General features: G+C 40.3%; 1 protein-coding gene across 7 annotated transcripts in view; it reads right to left on the bottom strand.

Annotated features, from left to right (window-relative positions):
- Positions 1–14,527, bottom strand: part of GALNT3 (polypeptide N-acetylgalactosaminyltransferase 3) — a 113,293-nt gene that overhangs the window by 49,017 nt on the left and 49,749 nt on the right. For 4 of the 7 annotated variants that reach the window (XM_058300713.2, XM_058300716.2, XM_058300717.2 and 1 more), the window contains one exon: positions 8,859–8,945. The exons of 1 other annotated variant lie outside the window; for it this stretch is intronic. The gene's annotated coding sequence lies outside the window, so the exon portion shown is untranslated. Of the gene's footprint in view, positions 1–5,933; positions 6,687–8,858; positions 8,946–14,527 lie in introns of those variants that run through there. 2 more of the 7 variants (XM_071216335.1, XM_004464379.4) reach the window with 2 other exon arrangements.

The raw sequence follows: 14,527 nt of genomic DNA, 5'->3' as shown, positions 1-14,527 counted from the left end.
GTATGGCTAAACATGATCCAGTCAGCCACTTCAGGGGAAGTCAGGATTGGAAAATGCAGTTATCCAAGAAGGATCTGTGGAAAGTTCTACTGTCTGATGGTTTGGATCCACTCAAACTGCACGCAAAGCCAACAAGGTTCTTGCAGAGATTATATGAGCAGAACCACTGCCAGCCTGAACTGGAAGAGATGGAGAAAGTACAAATTAAAGGAAGAATGACTTCAAGGGCAACTCCACCAGGCCTGGAGGACAAACTATCCCAGCTGCAGATGACTCTTGAACTTGAAATCTAATGATGTTTACCCTGCTGTTTTCCTTCTGATTTCTCTCTTCTAAAATGGAAATGTTTACCCTATGCCTGTCCAAACATTGTATACTGGAATCAAAAAAAAAAAAAAAAAAAGTTGATTTCTAGGATTTACAGGCCCACCAGACAGAAGAATTTTGCCCTAGGTTGGACAACACCTATAAGACCTGGTACTTAGCATTTTACTGAAATGTCTTAAGGCTTTTAGGATGGCGTGATGGAATGAACACATTTTGCATGAGGGAAGAACATGTCTTTTGGGGGCCCAGAGGGAGTCTAGAGGATTCAACTATCTCCCACAAAAGACATGTTCAGGTTCCAACCCCTGGTCCTATGTATAAACTTATTTGTAAATAGGTGCTTTGAAGATATTATTAGTTAAGGTGTACCCAAACTGAATGAGGGCAGGTCTTCATCCAATCTGGCTGAAGTCCTTATAAGCAAAGGAAATTGCATACACAAAGAGAAGCATATGGAGCAGCCAGGATCTGGAAGTCAATGGAATCTGGAAAAGAAAGAAGATACCACCATTTCCGTTGCCATGTGACAGAAAAGCCAAGGAACCCCAAAGATTGCCAGCCAGCCATAAGTCAGCAACCCCAGAAGGAAGCAAGCCTTCTATCCTCTGAAACTGTGAAACAATAAATTCCTATTGTTAAGTCAACCCACTGCATGATATTTGCTTTAGCAGCAAAGAAAATAAAGTACAGGTGTTCCTTCAAATGAGTTTAAGTCAAGTTTTGTTAACAAACGAGTTACCAAAAGTTTGATTTTCAGAAGTTTTTGGACTTTGGAATTGTGAATAAGAAATGGGGAAGCTATACTAATATCTGATGATAGAACACAAGAAGTGAAGCAAATTTTTTGAGTTTTTGTTGTTTGCTTGTTTTTTGTTTTTTTTTAACATGATGAAGGTTCTGGTTTAAACAGCATAATCTCAGGAGTTAATCATATTGTAAAATGCCCTGCAAGTAATGGAATAGTTGAACAAACTAGTTGGGACCATTTGAAATGGAAACAATTATAGGAAAAATGTACACTGGTGCAAATAATTTCTATTTAGTGCCAAAAAATAAGCCCAACTCAGAGAATAACTTGAAGAGGTTTCATCTAGTTGTCAACAGCCAAATTCAGAGTGCCAACTGCTTTTCCTTTGCCATGAATTAATGTATGTTGGTGTCTTGCCATTGCTGAAGCTGACTTGAATTAAACATTGCCATTGACAGTACATGAATTGTCTTTAAATTGCCCAAATTACATAAAACTCATTATTGTGATATTAACAAGATGAATAATTGGACTGGTAATTGAAAATTCTTCTCAATCAGCTTTTTACATCCACAAAAGATCTGTCATTCCTAATGTATTATTTTTTTTTGCAATTTATGGACCAGAGAAGTGAATGGGTCGGAAAATGATTCAGGTATTTATCATTTTCCAAAAAATTAATAGAGTAATATTGTCTTTAGGAGAAAAAACTCTTTCCACCAGGAATGTGAGGGCAAGTTAAAACTGAAAGGCTTAATCGTCCAATCAGAGCTCTAAGACTGCATTCCTACAGGTTTGCTTCCAGGTCTGACACAAATGTGTAAGTGCTCCGGCTTTGGGTGAGGAATGAGCACTAAAACCCTTCTTGAGGAAGGCTTCTGACAGGCCAGAAGCCCTGTCGAGTGTGAACAGGATTATGCCTCTCCCAGGATATTGGCACCAGCCCACAAAGGTGGTTTCTCAGTTTTCTCAGTTGTTCTCAAGGTCTCTGTCAAAAAGTTCCAGACTATCAGAGACCATTCTATCTCTGATGTTTCTACCACCAGAGAAGCACCAAGAGAAACCACACATTTTACTCTGCGCTTTCTCTGGAAGATCTGAAAGGGCTGTATTAATCACTTTGGGTTTGGGGAAGTCAAACTACAGATGTTTCCTAATAATTTTCACATTTTCCCTACTTTTTCAGCAAAAAAGGAAGAAAAATATATACTTTTGAAAATAATGTTATGGCAACTATTTACGACATAGCTTATTTTGATATTCTGAAAGTTTATGTGTGAATTCATATCTCCTGAATTATAAAGAATTAAATTACTGGCTATTATTATTCTTTTGCAATGCAAGTCTTTAAGAAGTACTCAACGTTCATTATTGGCATTGACTGAATCTTTCAATCTGGTCTTTTTTGGAGAGATGGGGCATGATTCTTACAACTCCTCTTTTATACCTATTTCATAATAAGGAAGAAAAATGTAAAATGTTAACAGAATACAAATCAAATAATAAATTGGGCTATATTTTCTTTAATGATCTTTTTTTCAGATTTCCCCTAGCACTATAACTCAGACATAAAACTTACAGCTCAGAGCTAAACTGGACAAAATTCTTTTTATCTCTCAACCTTGCACTTGATAATTGTTTTCATCAAAATCCTCTCAAGACAACCTTACTAGTTTTTTCCTGACCCTAAACACACTACACCAGGGGTTCCTAACTAGGGGTCCATGGACCCCCAAGGGGTCTGTGGAAAGATTTCAGGGGGTTCATGAGCAAGAACTGAAAAAATTCAACTTATAATCTTTATTTTCTCTGACCTCTGAAATCTAGCATTTCCTTCCCTAACGTATGCAATAAATTACAGTAGCATTCATTTCATTACACATTACAGTTGTTGCATATCTTGAAAAATCGCTTAGGCTCATCCATACTTCAAAGTTACGGTAGTTGTTAGACCCAACGCTTCTTAAGTGTCATAAAACCACCTGCCGCTACATTCTGAGAAGCGGTACATGGTTTTCACCTGACTGGCAAAGGTGGTCCGTGGAACAAAAAATGTTAAGAACCCCTGCACTACAGCATGCCGAGAACCCATTCAAAGTACACTAAAGTACAAGAAGGTTGCATGCAGTTTCTAATATTTGAGAAATTTAATCTAGCACCAAGGCCCTAGAGTCTCATGCTCTCCAACAAATGTTTAATTTAGTTTGCAATATGATTTTATGAAAAAAGAACAGTTTGTACGTGGTTGTGTGTGTGCACACCACAGTAAGTTGATAGAAAAGTCAGTCTTAAAAAAAAAAAAAGTAAATCCAATAGACCTATTTTTGAATGATAGAACCCAGTCCATTAGTGGTCAAAAAATCAATCTGGTGTGCTATACCAATTTTAAAAAATAAAATAAAGAACATTCATGTACCAAGGTTAAGTACTGGTTTATGAAAATTGCTTCATTTACACACACTAGAGTACACTGACTTGAGGCAGAGAATGAATTTCTTACTGAGGAATGTAGTAAAAAAAAAAAAAAGGCCTAAAAACTTTGGTGTTGAAGAAGTAAGATATGCTTGCCAACCAACAAATGGATGGATGACCCTGGGATTATGCTTCATAAAATATACTTTAAACCATTACAATAAAAGATCAGAAGACTAAATTACATTATCTATGTTGATTTAAAAAATTAACTATGCCTCTGAAAGTTAGAAAGGATTAAAATTATCAATCCATGTGGCATCTTCAATGTACATGTGATCCACAGTGGATCATTGACATCTGGACCAGCAAAAATCAGGGTAAATCAAAGCTGCACAAATAGTTCACTATTCTGCAACTGGACGGGCCTTACAATCCATATAAAAGAAAAAAAGACAAACCTATTATGAGAGAATGTAGGTGGCGAAAGGTAAAGAGAGCCGTGATACAAGGCACTGCAATAATAAAGCCTCCCTACCACTAAATTCTGGGTGAACTGAAGTTAAAATCCCTCCCTCAATTTCAGTTTATCACGAACTGCATAAGTCAATTGGGTCTGCTAGGTGAGAAGGAATACTCAGAATGCAAGCGCTACAGAAGATTCCTAAAATTTTTTTTGCCTTCATTACCTTAATCTAGGGAAGTATTAATTTTCCTGTTTTACAGAAAGATTGAGGTACATTGCTACACTAGATAATGAGAACACATTACATTTCTCACTAAAGGTAAGATAGTCTAATAACATCTAGCCCAATAATCAATAAAGATTAAATTAATATCCGAACTCAGAGCAACACCTACATCTAAGTTTAAAATAGTGTTTAGCACATTTAGTTCTCTATTTGGATTCAGGATTAAGAGGATAATCAAGGCTCTGTTGAAAAAAGCAGGAAGGCACTGGTTGAAAATATCTTTTTTAATTACGTCCTATAATTTTATGGTGGATTTTTAAAAAATTATTGCACCTCTTAAACTAAATATGTTGCCTGGAGCATTTTAAACTAAATGTGCAACTTAAAACATTAAAAAATAGCAAAGAGAATTAAACCAATCTAGGGAATGGGACTGCCATTTAGTATTAGAAATTCCTATGCAAAAGTGCTGGTTAATGAAATATAAAAAGATGCTAGGCACAAACAAACGTCTCTGAATGTTTAAACTAACCTGTATGCTAGACTTAAGATATTACAAGTAAAAAGTTAAAAAAAAATCTAATCGTGGAATATGACTCCTGTTATTTTAGCCACAAACTTAAAGAAAAAAGTATACAGTAAAGGGAAGAAACAGATTTTCCCACAATAGATATTGTCAAATTAAAAGGCAAAATATTTCTGATTTTTAAGTATAATTTATGTTTAAATGAATGTCTTCATTATGTAATATAACTACTATACCAAGTTATGTTAGTTTAATAACGTTTTCTTAAAATAGAAAAATTGGTGTCTAGATGGGGTTGTAAATACAGAAATAGTTCTTTGAAGAATTAGAGAGAAGGAAATAAAAGACTAAGTCAAGCACCAGTTTCACCCTTGATGCTTAGGCTTAGACAAGCCTAATTAGTCAGGGAAAAGAATTTGGGCCTGGCACACCCAGGTTCAGACGTGGCAAGATCCTGAAACAAAGTTTGTTTTTTTTTTTTTTTCCCGAGCCTTTGAGTCATATGCCACAAGCTAACCGGAGCCATCATATACAGGTCTTTAAGTCAACAGGTCCTTTCAACGAAATGGAGTGCGGTTGGTGCGTGACAGTTGGATTTTCTTCTGTCATGAAGAAAATAACTCCTCGGGTCAAACCGGAAAGTGGGCGCAGCTCTGGCTTGGGGAGTGCACCCGGAAAAGTGTAGGGCAGAGAGAGGGATGTCCGCGTCCCGACCACAGGGCGCTTTCCAAACCACTCGGAAACCATTGAAATGGCTCGAGCGGCCGCGGTTTCCAGCCTCGGACCGTCTGGGGTACGGCTGGGAAAGTTGCCTGGCGGCGCCTGCCCTGCCCTGCCGCGGTTTGGCTCCGCGGCCGCGGGCTGGGAGGCGACCGGCAACCTGCTGGCCGCCGGGGCAACGCGGCCGCCCCCTCTGCGACCCGCGCAGACCCCGGCCCGCGCCGTCCGCACTGGGCCGGGTCGGGATCTTCGGGCACCTCCCTGCAGGGACCGCCCGGGACCGCCGTGGGCAAGAGGGGAGCCGAGGCTCCCCGAGGGGCGCCACTCTCCCAGGACCCTGGACGCCCCTCCCGGCGTCCCCCGAGGGGCAACTGGGACGCAGCCCCCGAGACGTCCCAACCGGCGCCGGGACCCCAGCCCTCTCGCCCACACGTGGCCTGCGCGGCCGTCCCACCTGCCGCCCCGCTGCCGCCCGCGGGCCCGGCCCGGCGCCCGTCCGCCGGCTTACCTGGAGCCCCCGGGAGCAGGGCGGCCAGCGGGACGCGCGGGCGCTGCGCTCGGCCCCGCGCCAGGTGCGGCGGCGGCGGCGGCTCGGCTTGCTGTCGCTACAGTTGCCGCTCGGCCGAGAGCCTCCTCCGCCTCTGCCTCCCGCCGGCCCGCGGGGCCTCCCGCGTTGCCAGGCGAGGCCGAACCCGGGCTCCGCTTCCTCCCGGAGTCTCCCAGGTGAGCTCCAGCCTGCGACGTCGGCAGGGGCGAGGCCCCCGCCCCGCGCCTGCGCGCCGGCCTCCTGACGCGCCCAAGCCCTACCTGAGCGCCCCAGGTGAGCGCCGAGGACCGCGCGAGCCCGCCGGGCAGGCGCAGCCGCCGCGGGGCTGCTCCTCCTGCGCAGCGCCCGAGGCCGGCTCACCGCCCGAGCCGAGCCTCCCGGCGGGGCTACGATTAGGGAATCCTGCGCTGACCTGGTGACAGCGGTCACCCTGTAACCAGGGCGCACAGGTCAGGGTCCTTGGAGTGCCTGAAACGCTGGAAGTCCCCCCCCACACTTCTTCCCTTGCCCTTCAGTTCTCAAAAATGAAGGGGCGCGCTGGCCCGAGACCCGCGAGCTCAGTGCCTCGGAAGACCCTTCATAACGGCAGCAAGTGTAGGCTCCTGTGGTTTCCTTGGGCAGGGTTCAGCGGTTTGTCACAGTTAGGTTCGTGAGCTGGGGGTGAGCTTCCTTCCCGTGTCTTGATTTCATCACTCGACTCACTTCAGCGCTGCTAGTGGTTTCCGTTTCTGCACGCGGGGGCTCTGGTAGGAGTGCCTCACGTCCAAAGGAGGAGCCTCCTTCTTCCGAAGAGCTTCTGGTATTTGGCAGAGCCGCGACAATTTGAGGTGCACCTCCCCTTCCTGGGTTGCTATCGAAAGGCAAATCGGTTCCCAGATGAGATGGAAAGCGCCTCTCTGATAATAGAGAGGAACCCCCTGTCCTTGTTCAGAAAGAGATTTTGGTTTCCTGGGGGAGGGTTAGCTTCTGTGTAGGTTTGTTTAAACGCTCATCATCTATTCTGGAAGGTGAGAACACAGACACTAGGAAAGTGATGGGTTTTGCTGTGGTTTTTAAAAAGACAAATATGTTTTTAAACAGTTTTTTTTTCCTTTTGTGATATCTACAGCTTTTTGTTTCAGCCTTCCTTCTTCTGCTTTGACAAACACTGATACACCTGAAATTAGCACTTAAAATGGCCTTTATATCTCCCAATGAACTCCTCCTCTCTTTGGTTCTACCTGGAATGAGCAATGGAATATAAATAGAAAAATAGATGAAAACCTTTCACTTGTGTGTTTACTTACATGATGGTAGAATTTTCTATAAAATTTAGTAGTGATTTCTCCTGCGTTTTGACACTCTCATGGTACTTATTTCTTAGGGTCGGTGAATTCTCTTTACTGCAGTACCACACCACCTATGAATTGGGTCTGAAACTTTGTTAGTTGTTTGTGTGTTTATTTTTGTATATTGTGGTTACTTTGCAAGCATCAAAGAACTTTTAAGTGTATGTGTCATTTTGTTATCATTAACTTCAAGGAATTTTTAAGCTCCCCTTCTTGCTCCAGAAGTTCTGGATATCCATATGGACATTATCATGCTAACTTAGTAATGTGTGTCCTTAGGTTCAGAGTTGAAAACACTAACTCCCTAAACTCCCTTTTCTTGGAGCTTCTGCAACTTTCTTTGCTGTTTTGCCTCTAAAAGTTTAGAGTGTTAATCTGGGGAATTTGGAAGAAATCCTAGATGTATAACTGAGAAGTCTGTATCCCTTTTCTTGTATTACCTGTTTCTGAATGAGGCAGTAGCCAAAAATTGTTAGAGTTTTGGTGTTCCACCAGTTGAAGAGCAACAAATTTCATTGACAATCAGGACAGAGCAAATGGATACAGAAGAGCAATCTGCAATCCAAGGACTGAGGTGCATTGACAGGAAGACTGGTAAGTTAAATAGGACTGAAAAGAGAAGCTAGGGGAAGAGATATAAAAGCAGAGAGTGAGCAAATAGGACAAAAATGCTGTATGCAGAGCAAGTAAGGGACAGAGAAAATATAAAAATGATCAAGAGTTCCTAAATATTGACTGTTGGTCTTCAGTAGAGTCAGATCATTTGAACAACGAAAGCACTATTGCTGAGTTTCACATACCTACCGTTCTGAAAGCAAAGTCTTAAAATTAATGACAGCTTTTTGACTGTACGACATAATTAAATGCTGCAGGCCCAGAAAAAAATATTAAAATACTGAAATATTTAACGTCCTAAATCTAATCACCTGGAGGGTTTTATACAAGTACCATCCTATTTAAAGTTATGAAATAAAAAATTTTCTTTACTGAGTGAAAATTAGTATTTCTTCTAAAACCCAGGAAACTTAGTGTGCGCTTGTTTCTCAGAAACAAACCTATTTTAATAGCACATGTTCAGCATATGTGGCAGTTAAGATAGAAAACTGAACAGCAGATTTTACAAAAGAAGAGAGATAAACATTTCTCTCTCTCTCTCTCTTTCTCTCTCTCTCCCCCTCCATATATACTGCAGATGAATGGGCATAAAATGCTCAGTGATATAGATTTGAAATGATGGTCACTTTTATAATTTCTGTTAATATATAAATAAATGCCAAAAACAGTACCTGGCACTTAGTTGGTACCTAATAAATATTTGTTAAATATATGAATTGCTCGATCAAATGTTATTTAATAATTAATACGCATAGTATCTTGAGGAAATTACAAGTCCAAAGAATGGTTTAATCAAACAGTATGGAAAACTACTTGGGACAAATAAGAGTAATGAAGAGTGAATCTAAAGGACAGGGTTCTAATAACAATAGCTACCACTTATCTCATACCTTTGTTTCATAAGGTACTATACAAAGCACATTACACTTCAATGTTACTTTACCTTTCTGAGCGTAAATTTTCTCTTCCACAAAATAAACTAGTGGCACAAGTTGATCTTCAACTTCCTTTACACTCTAAATCATGTAAACTCCATGCCAAAGGAATTGCCATGCAAAACAAACAAACAAAACTCTTCTAGAAATAGTAATAATGGGAAACAAAGAAGAAGAAATTTAAATTACTTAAATGAAATCACATTTGTAATTCATAAAAATATAAATAATGCATAATGCATCAAGTGAAATTGTTTACATTCACTAAGCCCAATTTTAAACATTTTTAGTTTTTTTGTTGTTTAATTGTTGGCTACTCAGGGCCTACTAACCTTAGTTTAAACATACTGCCTGATTTACCTTGTAAAAACAATTTTGCCTTATATGAGAACTGGAATCTTGAGGCAGGATCTCAAAGTTAAACTGAGAGATTTGGCTCAAAGACTAAACAGATTGAAACAATTTCTACCAAAAGAAGTAAAAAAAAAAAATTGAAAGGCTATTGATTCAAAAGGAAAAAAGTGCTGGTGTCATCTTGAACAACCACAAATATGTGACTATTTTTATATGATGTAGCCTAATCCTGCGTTGTTTTTAAAATTATTACAAGAGTTAAAGCAGTGAAAACATTGATAGATTATTTTAGCATGAATTTCTTTGGGAAATTGTCTTGTATGTGAATTGCTTATGAGTTTTTCCCCTGCAGAATATCATTAGAACAACCATCTGGGATTTTCAAAGAGGTATGAATTTCTGTGAAGGCACTTATTGACTACATTTCAACTAAGTTCATTTAAGAACTTAGTCTTGTTAATTTTCTGTCTTTAATGCTTGGCACATAGTAGGTGCTCAATAAATATTTGATGAAATGGATTGAGTAGAGTGCTGAGTTTCAAGCTTTTAAGCATTAGCATAAAAGCAAAAAGAGATGCCATGCTGAGTCAGACTAATATTCGATCGAGCTAGCTTGAAATTCTGGCAGAGGCATCAAAGGGTATTTTTTGCGGGAAAATATGATGATAGTCATGCTCAGTGTTGACCTCAGAAATGTGCTCCAGGTATCCTGACTTTTTTCTTGAATTGATCTCTCTTTTTCAGTAAAATTATTTTTTTTCTTCTTACAAAGCATTTACAACAAAATCAGAAAATACAGACAAGCTAAAAAAGAAACAATTTTATTAAGATACCCATAATTCCCCAGATTGGAATGAATCAGTGCTAACTACCATACCCTTTTGTCTATTGCATACATTTTCAGACTTTTTTTATTTAAAAAGTTGGAGGAGTGGGAGAGGAGATGAGAAAAGACACACACATATATGTTTCAAAAAATAAAAATTATATCATTTCTATGACTTGTTATGTAACCAATGTTTCCACTTAATACATCTTTCCATGTCAGTTTATCTCATTTTTACAGTATTATTTAAGATGGCTACATGGTATCATTTTTATGACTGTATTTAATCAGTCACTTATTGTTGGACAATGAAGACTCCTTCCAAATTTTGCTATTATGAACAATGCTTCGATGATCAGAATCTACCTTCATCTCTTGGAACATTTATAGAAATTTGTTTGCTTTCTTTATTAGAGATGTTATGGGTTTAAAGAATAATCATGCATAAAATACTGGATTCCCATATACCACCCTATTATTAACAACTTGCATTGGAACGTTTGCTACAATTGAGGATAACAATTTTTGTGATTGTACTGTTAACTATAGTCCATGGCTTAACTTAGGGTTCACTGTGTAGTGTGGTTCCATGGATTTTTAAAAATTTTTTATTCTATTATCATATACACAACCTAACAGTTCTCCATATATATATGTTTCCTTATTGTTAGTTACATTCACAACGTTGTGCTACCATCACCACCATCCATTACTAAAACATTTCCATCATTCCAAATACAAACCCTGTACTTTTTATTTTTATTTTTTTGAGCTATCAGGGACTAGAAATTGAACCTAGGACCTTGTCTGTGGGAAGCTGGCACTCAACCACTGAGACACATTGGTTTCCCTGAGTTGGTTTTATCATTTGTTTTACTTGTTTGATTTTTTTTTTGTCAGGGAGCACCAGGAACCGATTCCAGGACCTCCCATGTGTGAAGCAGGTGCTCAACTGCTTGAGCCACATCTGTTCCCACGAACCCTGTACATTAAAGCCTTAACTACCCATTCCCTGTCTCCACCCCAGCTCCTTGTAACCTATATTCCAGATTCTCACTCAATGAGTTTGCTTATTCTAATTATTTCAAATCAGTGAAATTATACAATATTTGTCTTTTTGTGTCTGTCTTACTTCACTTAACATGGTGTCTTCCAGTTTCATCCATGTTGTCACATGTATCAGGACTTTATTTTTTTTGTAGCTGAATAATATCCCATTAAATGTATAAATCACATTTTTTTTTCTTTCATTCATTGGTTAATGGACAATTGTGTTGCTTCCATCTTTGGCAATTGTGAAAGATGCCCCTTGAACATCAGTGTGCTTATCTGTTCAAGTTCCTTCTTTCAGTTCTTTGGGGTATAAACCTAGTAGTGGGATTGCTGAATCATATAGTAGTTCTATATTTAGCTTTCTGATGAACTGCCAAATTGTCTTCTACAGTGGTCACACCATTTTACCTTGCCACCACCAATGAACAAGCGTTCCTATTTCTCCACATCCTCCCCAACACCTGTTATTTTCTGTTTCTTTAATAACAGCCATTCTAATAGCTGTGAAATGTATCTCATTGTTCATTTTCACCCAGGAAGTAAATGCAGACCATCTCAAAAGTGCCCTTGGGAGTGGATCAGGAAAATGCACCAAGAGCATCTTCCATGGCTCCTCAAAGCTCAACTTTCTTGGCTTAGCAAATGCAGCCCTTCAACTAAGTATCCCCTACAGTCCCAAGGAAGCATAGCATCTTTAAGTCTCTTCCTCTGCATCCTTTGTCTGGGGTCAGTTGAAATAATGGCCACTCCCAGTGCCGTGCCTCCAGTGACTCACAGTGCTAATTAAAGCTGCGATCAGTGCTCTGCTGTGCCCACCCCTGGTCTTCGGGAAGAGGATTTTTATGACCCTGTCACAAGCGAACTAGGCAGGGGCTAGACCCCATGGCTGCCTGCCACAAGAGTGGGGGATGGGCACTAGTAGCTACCATACAGAAAGAGCAATTTGCTGTTCTTTACTGTAATTTATCAGCCTCTTCCTCCCACTCTTCCCTGGATGTTGTACACTGTTCTTCTGGCCTGCAGCATTTCAAAATAGTGTTTTCAGGCAGTTCCTGTCTGTTTAATAGTTGTTATAGTGAGCAGACTGATTCCTGGAGCTGTCTGTTCCACCATCTCCCAACAATACAATCCTCCCTCTCCTGACTTTTTTTTTCATTCATTTAAAAAAAAATTATTGAAGTATATCATTCACACATGGACATAAATAATAAGTGTATAGTAAAAGTTGTGAATTTACTAAGCAAACATGTATAACATCATACAAGGCTCCCATACATCACCCCACCACCAATATCTAACTGGCTTTTAATAAGCACCATATCAGTCCTTCAAGATCCTAAGACATGTCCATATCATGAGGCATCATATCATAGAGACAAATAGAAAACACTTTAAAAAGTTATTTTCTATTAATAAGACTATTAATTATAGTTACCAGAGTTTAATGTAAAAGATGCTCATTATCAAAATCATATAACTTAGAAATATGCAAGTGTAATGCCCAAATATTGTAGAAATGCCAGATCCCTTACTTTGCCCTAATCATCCCACGCTCATCTGACATGATCTCCTTTACCTGTCAAAACCCTGTCCAGCCCTAATCCCATGTGGGATGTCCTCTGAAGGTCTAGGTAGAGTCTCCAGGGATGCATCTTCCCCAAGGCCCAGGCAATGTGCCTTCACTCCAAGCAGGGTATAAGAAGCAGAAGAACTAAACTAGGACAATGTACACTTCATTCCCACTGCTGACTCCACACAGCTTTGAAATAACTACTTAAATTTTGTAGTGAAGACTGTAGCTTTCCTCAAATTTCAGTGTGTATTTGCTTCACAGAAAGATGATATCCATCAGGGCCTCTAATAGCCTAAACAGTGCTTTGTGTGAATTAGAAAATATGGCCACTGGGCAGAGCCAGTCCCACGAGCACTCAGCTTGGCAAGTAGATGATTCCTTACTCACAGTAGCTGCAGATCCACTCCAGGGCATTCAGTGGGCTGAATGGAACATAGGCTGATCTCAGCCCACTTGCCCTTTGGTAGGAATCCTTCACACAGGGCACAATCTAGTGTCCAGTCAGGTATCACCCCATCTTTTGTAGGCTAGCCGTGATGAGATTTATTTTGCTTCCGATTACCACCAAGATGAAAAAATGAAAACATTGCCCTTCCCTACAATTTTTCTCTTGGACATAGTGGTGGATGATAAAACATGGCTACGAACTCCATTCACCGCAGTCAGTGTCCCCTTTTGCAAAGTGACTTAGCTTTTCCATCAAGAAGTGCAGTCTGTTTCTTCACTCTTTGAATCTGGAGAGGCTGTGCAACTTCCTTTAACCAAAAGAATATGTTGGAAGTGATGTTATGTAACTTCCAAGGCTAAGCCTCAAGAGGGTTTTCACCTCTGCTTTCATTCTCTTGGGAATCTGCCCCAGGACCACCCTGCCATGAAGTCTGGCATGAAAGACCTGATGTAGGGAGAGGCCCAGCTGTCCCAGATGTTCCTCCTGAGTTCAGATACTGGCCAACCTTATGAGTGAGTCCAGGCAATACCAGCAGAAAAACCATCTGGTCAACCCAGAGAATGATGAGAAATATTCATTTGTTGTTTTAAGCCACTAAATTTTGGGGGAGATTTTTATGCTGCAAGAGGTAACTAATTTAAAAGTTTAACTATTTCATCTAAATTTGATCTCTCAACAAGAACATAAGCACTTTTACCTTTGTGCACCATTTGTACACCCCCTATTCACACAGGGAAATACTTTTTTGACATGTAAAAGCTTGGCTTTATCGAATTTCAAAAGTCTAAACCTTAAAGGACTCTGTAAAAAATATATGCCATAAACTATACATTTTAAAGAATATGTGATTGATCTGAGCCAGTTTCTACTCCTGTCCCAAATCTGTATAAAATTTATCCAGACTAAAGAAAGAGAAGCGAGTATGAAGGAGTGGAAAACACTGGCAGTATGTCTGAGAAGAAGCTCTATACTTCTCACTATCCAGGGTGGCCATATTGCACAAGTAAATGGGCCACTATTCCATAGAATAAGACTCATAGCACTGTGACCTTACCTTGTCTTCTTACAAATGTGCCTCACTCTAGGGTGAGGAGAGTGAGAGCAATTTTAAAAACCTCACTGAAAGGGGAATCTATGAGCAAAAGAGGAATTGAGGTCATAGATCTTACCCTAGAGAGCATTAAGACCTTGGGGTGGGAAGCAGATGTGGCTCAAGCAATTGAGCTCCTGCCTATCACATGGAAAGTTCTGGATTCAATTCCCCAGTGCCTCCTGGAGAAGATGAGCAAGACATTGAACTGGCACGATGGGCAGGCACAGCAAGCTGACACAAGAAGATGAGACACAAAGAAGAAAGACAACAAGAGACATAATAAAGCAGGGAGTTGAGGTGGCTCAAGCAATTGAGTGCCTCTCTCCCACG

Source organism: Dasypus novemcinctus, chromosome 7 (assembly GCF_030445035.2).
Source record: "Dasypus novemcinctus isolate mDasNov1 chromosome 7, mDasNov1.1.hap2, whole genome shotgun sequence".
Lineage (NCBI taxonomy): Eukaryota > Metazoa > Chordata > Mammalia > Cingulata > Dasypodidae > Dasypus > Dasypus novemcinctus.
Note: the sequence above shows the minus strand (reverse complement) of the source record. Positions and strands in the feature narration are given on the sequence as shown.